We start from the raw sequence: 7,203 nt of genomic DNA, 5'->3' as shown, positions 1-7,203 counted from the left end.
TGAACAGGAAATCCAGGCAGCTGGATTTCAGAGTATTGTTTAAGCAATGACCAGCAGGCTCAGCAAAGAGCAAGGAAGAATTGGAACAGAACAGAAACAATGGAAAATACAGGTTGGGATAAATTCTGGCCCAGAAGTGAAGAGATAAGGGAGCCAGGCCTGACCCCACCACTAAGTGGCTTCATGACTCCATTTCCTCCTCCATGAATGAGAACATTGGGCCTGCTGATATCTGAGAGCCCATCCGAAGGAAACATCTTTTTTTTTTTTAATATTTATTTATTTGGCTGTGTCGGGTCTTAGTTGAGCCACACAGGATCTTTTATTGCAGCCCAAGGGCTTAGTTGCTCCATGCAATGTGAGATCTTAGTTCCCTAAACCAGGGATCGAACCTGCATTCCCTGCCTTAGAAGACAAATTCTTAACTACTGGACCACCAGGGAAGTCCCTAGAAGAGACATCTTTTGATTCTACAGCAGATTTTCCAGAGAATCCCTGAAAGAAACAATGAAATAAAACTAGAATGTTTTGTGTCTTATAAATTAACCACATGGAGTGTGATTCCATATACCCATCCCCACTCCTGGCTGGGAACACAATTCCAAGGTCAGGCTCAAGGTGCTCAGGGAGGTGGCCCAGGGGCCAGCAGAGCAAGTAGGAGAAGCATCTAGGAAGGTGGGCACTGACTGAGCCTGAAAGCCTAAGCCAGTTTACCCGAGAGGAGCAGGTAGGATGTTCCAGAGAGGGCTGCACAGCCCCAGCAACAAGGGGGATCCAGAAATGGTGGTAAGCTGAGGGACCAGGCCAGGAAAGCTGACCAGCTGCTAAGAAAGGGGGAGAGAGCAGCAAGGAAGTCTCAACGGGGGAGCTGTGGTTTCTAAAGCTCCATAGTCATAAACTCCTGTGATCCTCACAACTGTCTGAGAAGGGAACTACTGTGTTTCTCATTTTATAAGAGAGTAAATGGAAGCCCATGGGTCGCAAAAAGTCAGACACAGCTGATCTCCTAACACGCACATGAATGGAAGGGCAAAGAGGTGAAAGGGCCTGAGAGGACTCAGCAAGCGCTGATCCCCAATTTTGTTATCATTTTCCCTACATTACCAGGAGACCAGATTCGAACGGTCTTGAATAATAAGATCAAGGTCTGGTATACAATAGAAGCTTATGGTGGAGAAGGTAAATGGCACCCCACTCCAGTACTCTTGCCTGGAAAATCCCATGGACGGAGGAGCCTGGTAGGCTGCAGTCCACGGGGTCGCTAAGAGTCGGACACGACTGAGCAACTTCACGTTCACTTTTCCCTTTCATGCACTGGAGAAGGAAATGGCAACCCACTCCAGTGTTCTTGCATGGAGAATCCCAGGGATGGGAGAGCCTGGTGGGCTGCCGTCTCTGGGGTCGCACAGAGTCGGACACGACTGAAGCGACTTAGCAGCAGCAGCAGAGGCTTATGGGCAATAGGGAGACCCTGAAAGTCTTGGAGGAGAGAAGTGACCTGGTAACCCAGAGTTTAGGAATGAGCGTGAATGGCTGGAAGGGTAGCAAGAAAAACGGAGGCAAGCCTACTTAGGAGGAAAGTTGTTTCAGATTTAGTGAGAGATCTGTCCAAGTCCCTGTACGGTTTTGCCTTGAAGAAGCTGAGTTACGTGCTCTCCATTGGGCCTTCAAGAGGTTCCCAGGGGCATGGCCCAAAGGGCTTAGAAACTGAATTCTGGACCCAGGATGTCACTGTAGGGACCCAACCTAAGCTCAGAGCCAAACCCCACACCCTAGTTGCTATGCCGCCTAATTGGCTTAGATTTATCAAAGTAATTTTTAAGGGAGAATTTTATATGAAGGTAATTACGCTCAGCTGAACTAATTTTATTAAACAATGCTGCCTTAATGACAAACAAATCTGTTATTAATTTGTAACCAAGCAGCTATTTCATTCAATTTGTAGCATCAGTAATGAGCCCTGTGGCCAGAACAGCCCATAAACACCCCTTTCGAAACAAGGCAGCATGACCTAGAGGCCAGAAGCACAGCCCGGCCCCAGCTCAGCTGTGGCCTTGGTGTAGCTCTCCCTGGCCCTCTTCTCTCTGGGCTGTCTCTCTGTAAAATCAGGGCTTGGAAAAGTTCCCAGAAGAAATTCCCACTTAGCTGCTTCAGGGCCTGAGAGTCTGTTTGGATGGCCAGGACTTTCTGAGTGCCTCAGTCTCCTCATTGGTAAAGTGGGGAGAATAATAGTGCCCATCTAATTGTGAGGATTGATTTAGTCCATGTAAAGCATTTCAGCCAGTGCCCAGGCTTGTTGTTTTGTTACTGTTTAGTCGATAAGTAGTGTCCAACTCTTTGCGATCCCATAGACTGTAGCCTGCCAGGCTCTTCTGTCCCTTAAATTCTCCAGGCAAGAATACTGGAGTGGGTTGCCATTTCCTTCTCCAGAGGATCTTCCCGACCCAGGGATTAAAACTGCATCTCTTGTGTCTCCTGCATTGGCAGGCAGATTCTTTACCCCTGAACCACCTGGAAAGCCTAGACTCGTTATATAAACACTTCTTATTTTTATTAATATTCCCAGAAGCAGGAATGTGGCCTGGGAAAGGCCCAGAGCCCACTGCCATAGATGGCATGAGTGAGTGCTCCTGCTTCTCCTAATAGCTATCATCCCTTGACTCTGGGCTTTCTTAGCTCCAAGGCCTCCCACCTGCTCCTAGGAGGGTGAGGAGCCTCACTACGGCCAGTGGAAAGAGGTGAGGGAGTGAGGTTCCAGACTCCACCCTGCCCTCTGGTGACCCTGGGCATTGCCTTGGCCTCTTTAGCTGGTCCATGTGGGTTAACCACCCTGCATGCCCAATTGCTGAACCATCCCAGAGTATGACAGACTCTTCAGGTGGCACTTGAATGTGCAGAGTGGGTCAGGATAACCTGGAGCACTTACAGGAAAATGTGGATTCCTAGGCCTTGTCTCAAGAGACTTGATGACATGGAGGTACCCCAGATCTATGCACCTGGTATACCTTCTTCTTGAGAACCACTGCACTTCTGACACCCTCCTGTAGGTCTGCAGGGCACTCCATACCCACTGCCTTGGGGTCTTACTGCCCACATTCAGTTGAGGAAAGAGTAGTTTCTTGGAGTTAACTAACTTGCATAGAAAAGGGTCGGGGGGGTGCAATACCCATCACCAGATCCATGGGTTCCCCATCCTTCAGAAAGCATTGGAGTGGGAAATGGGCAGGAAGGTTGTGCAGATGTCAGTCACCTTGGGGCCATGCTAACATGACACCTCTGAGTCCACCTGCCTTACAGACTCGTCGTCTTGGTGGCTGCAGAGCATGAACCACTTGAAAGTCAGCCTTTCAGTGAGTGGCTATTTCCATACCATCCATGGGCTGACACACAGTCTCCTATCCAGGGTCCCAAGAGCCCCCAGGCCATCATAGTGCCTGACCTTCTGCAGTTAGGGGAGGAGTATTATATCTCTATTCCATCCCAAGATATAAATGCACATATAACATTTAGCCCCGTAGCAAAATCTCAGTTTTGTCCAGAAAATTCTTCCTGAAGTTCATTGCCTAGAGCCGCACGGAGATGTAGAGCCAGCTTCACACAGCACCCTTTACCCAAATGCAAAGTGAATTCTGCTCAAGAGCATAGGCTGAGGTTGAGAGAACAATAGAGACTCCCATTGACCCCTCAGCACTGGGGACAAGAAGCAGACCATGAGAATTTGGGGGCATCTCACCTCAGCTGGGACCACTCTGTCATCAGAGAAGTTTTCCCGCAAGGCCCTGGCTGTCGTGTGCAATTGGCTGGAAATGAGGCAGGCAGACGCCTCCAGACCTGTCACTGGCAAAGGAAGACAGGAATTCTATGACTGGCTTGGACCAATCATGCATCTTCCAAAATCTGCCCTGAGAAAGGTGTTTGCTTACTTTGCTCTGAGTTTTGTCCCTTGGGGCAGCATGGTTTCAGATGCAGAGGATCTGGCATGGAGTCCCTGCTCTATTACATCGGCTACACGAGCTTGGACCATGGGGTTGCCTGTGCAACCCAGAACGAGTTCAGTTATCCTCTTTGTGAGAATTCCTACTTCACAGCATTCTGAGGACTAGTTGAATGTGCTTTATAATCTGTTGAGTGTTAGTCCCATGTACATTCTGATCACTGCCATTTGCCCTGGGTTTTGGGTGAGGGGCCAGATACCACCAGAGGTTGTTTTGTCTCCTCTTTCTTCTCATCTCTAATTTCCAACACAGAGCACTCAGCCAAAAAGAGGAGAATTGGGCACAGAGGCCAAATCCCCAGCATAGAAACAGTGGTGCCATTGTAAACGCCTCCAGCAACAGCACCCCACCCAGCTGAGGGAGCCTCGTTCCCAACCCCGCTTAACAACGCACAGCCTGATTTAATATGAGCAGCTGATCTCATTGCTTCCATAGCAAGTTTAATTTGCTGGGAAAGCGAGTTGGTGAAGTTCTAATAATGCAGAGCTGCAAATAATACCAAAGAGAGTTTGCATTATGATAACTTTCCAATTAAAATGGATTAATGGAGGAGAAACGGCAGCAGTAGTGTCTAGACAACATATTACTAAATCCTTGGAGAGGGAGATGGAAAGGAGTTGGGGGAACAGGAGAAATAAACAGGGGAACTTCATGAGTTGGAGGCACCCTTGTGTGATGTGACAAGAGGTACCAGGAGTGGCTGCCTTGTCCCTGGTACCCCATCTGTTACAGTGCCTAGAGTTGCCATCAGATGGGAGAATCAGCCTTTCAGGGCTCAAACAAAGGCCTTTGGTCTTTGGACATCCTTTATTAAAATGCAAATAGCACCTTTAGTTTCCTTGGCTGGGCTGTCACTGGGATTAGACAGCTGCAGTGACCTGACAGGGCCGTGTGCGACAGAGCAAAAGCCCTGACTGAGAGTCAGGGGGCCAGCCTAGACCAGAGGTGCACACCTGTGCTGGCAGATGTGTCTGGGCTTCACCGTAGCAACTCCTCCACCTCTGCTTTGTGATGCTGACCCCTGACCACTGCTGAGTGATCCCGGAGGGTCCATTCAGGACCTCTCTCCCAGGGACCTGTATCTTAAACCGGAGAGAAACAAGGCCTAGAAGGACCTAGAAGCAGGGCTTGGTCAGGTAGGGGCTTCCAGGAGACAAAGGGCCACAGCCACTACCTATGGTTCTTTTGCAGCCTTGGGCCCCAGCCTTCTGGGCCAAGCCAGTCAACTCTCTTGCCATTCTGTAATATGCCCCAGGATCCACCTTCCTCCCCTTTGTTTAAGCTAACTAGTCATTTCTGTTGTCTGCAAACAAAAGAAATGTAACTTCTTACCTGTGGGACCTAGGGAAAGTCACTTAACCTCTCTGAGTCTCCATTTTCTCTTCTGTAAAATGAGGATATACACACACCTGCCTTACCAGGTTGCTCGCCCCCTGCTTTGGTTAAAATGTATTAGGGTTAGATCTCCATCTAGGTTCCTCTCAGGTCTGAAACTGGGAGATTTTATAAGTGACTCCTTGAGGGACTGGAAAAGAGGTTGCCTGGAATCACAGGGACCAAGAAGCCCAGGAGCCCAATTTAATCAGCATCACTACCTTACAGGGCAGAATCATGAACGTCTCAACATTAGAACTGAGGTTCCTTCCAGAAATTTCCTTCCAGAAATCCTCAACATTCCCCTGTGCCTGGGGAGTCTCTGATTTCTTGCAAAGCCCATAGGCCCCTGAGCCAGTCCCTCATGCTGAAGTACTGGCCAGGTGCTGCCCCCTGCAGGCCTCCATTTCTCATCAAATAAGCAAAGAAAAGGCCTATTGGATTAAATACAGTTGCGTGTGTAGTGTTTGGCGTGCATTGTCATACCCCATTTTATCTCATTCTCCCAAGTCCTTCACTGTCCACAGGTGGATATGAAACTACCATTGGAAACAAATAATTCTGAGGATAAGAGAAAATCAGTTCAGTTGCTCAGTCATGTCCGACTCTTTGTGACCCCATGGACTACAGCACACCAGGCTTCCCTGTCCCTCACCAACTCCTGGTGCTTGCCCAAACTCATGTCCATCGAGTCAGTCCATCCATCGATGCCATCCAACCATCTCATCCTCTGTTGTCCTCTTCTCCTCCTGCCTTCAATCTTTCCCAGCATCAGGGTCTTTTCCAACGAATCATTTCTTTGAATCAGGTGGCCAAAGTACTAGAGTTTCAGCTTTAGCATCAGTCCTTCCAATGAATATTCAGGACTGATTTCCTTTATGATTGACTGGTTTGATCTCTTTGCAGTCCAAGGGACTCTCAAGAGTCTTCTCCAACACCACAGTTCAAAAACCTCAATTCTTCGGTGCTCAGCTTTCTTTCCAGCCCAAGTCTCACATTCATACATGACTACCAGAAAAGCCATAGCTTTGACTAGATGGACTTTTGTTAGCAAAGGTCTGCTTTTTAATATGCTGTCTAGGTTGGTCATAGCTTTTCTTCCAAGGAGCAAGCCTCTTTTAATTTCATGGCTGCAGTCACCATCCGCAGTGATTTTGGAGCCCCCCAAAATAAAGTCCCTTACTGTTTCCATTGTTTCCCTATCTATTTGCCATGAAGTGATGGGACTGGATGCTATGATCTTAGTTTTTTGAATATTGAGATTTAAGCCAACTTTTCCACTCTCCCCTTTCACTTGCATCAAGAAGCTCTTTAGTTTTTCTTTGCTTCCTGCCATAAGGGAGGTGTCATCTGCGTATCTGAGGTTATTAACATTTCTCCCAGCAATCTTGATTCCAGCTTGTGCTTCATCCAGCCCGGCACTTCGCATAATGTACTCTGCATAGAAGTTAAATAAGCAGGGTGACAATATACAGCCTTGACATACTCCTTTCCCGATTTGGAACAAGTCTGTTGTTCCATGTCCAGTTCTAACTATTCCTTCTTGACCTGCACACAGATTTCTCAGGAGGCAAGTAAGGTGATCTGGTATCCCCCTCTCTTTAAGAATTTTCCACAGTTTGTTGTGATCCACACAGTCAAGGGCTTTGGCTTTCTCATAAGGGAAAATATGAGACAAAAAATCCTGAGGGGACACAGATCACCACTTACTTCATATTTAAGTCACCCCACCATCCCACCTACATACACATATACACACGGAGTCAGAACTGGGTCCAGTGCAGCCTTGAGGGGGAGAGAGGGGTCACATTTATTGCACACTTGCTCTGAGCCA

Source organism: Giraffa tippelskirchi, chromosome 7 (assembly GCF_054371585.1).
Source record: "Giraffa tippelskirchi isolate mGirTip1 chromosome 7, T2T-mGirTip1v1.2.pri, whole genome shotgun sequence".
Taxonomy (NCBI): domain Eukaryota; kingdom Metazoa; phylum Chordata; class Mammalia; order Artiodactyla; family Giraffidae; genus Giraffa; species Giraffa tippelskirchi.
The sequence above is the reverse complement of the archived record's forward strand: the minus strand, read 5'-3'. Positions refer to the sequence as shown.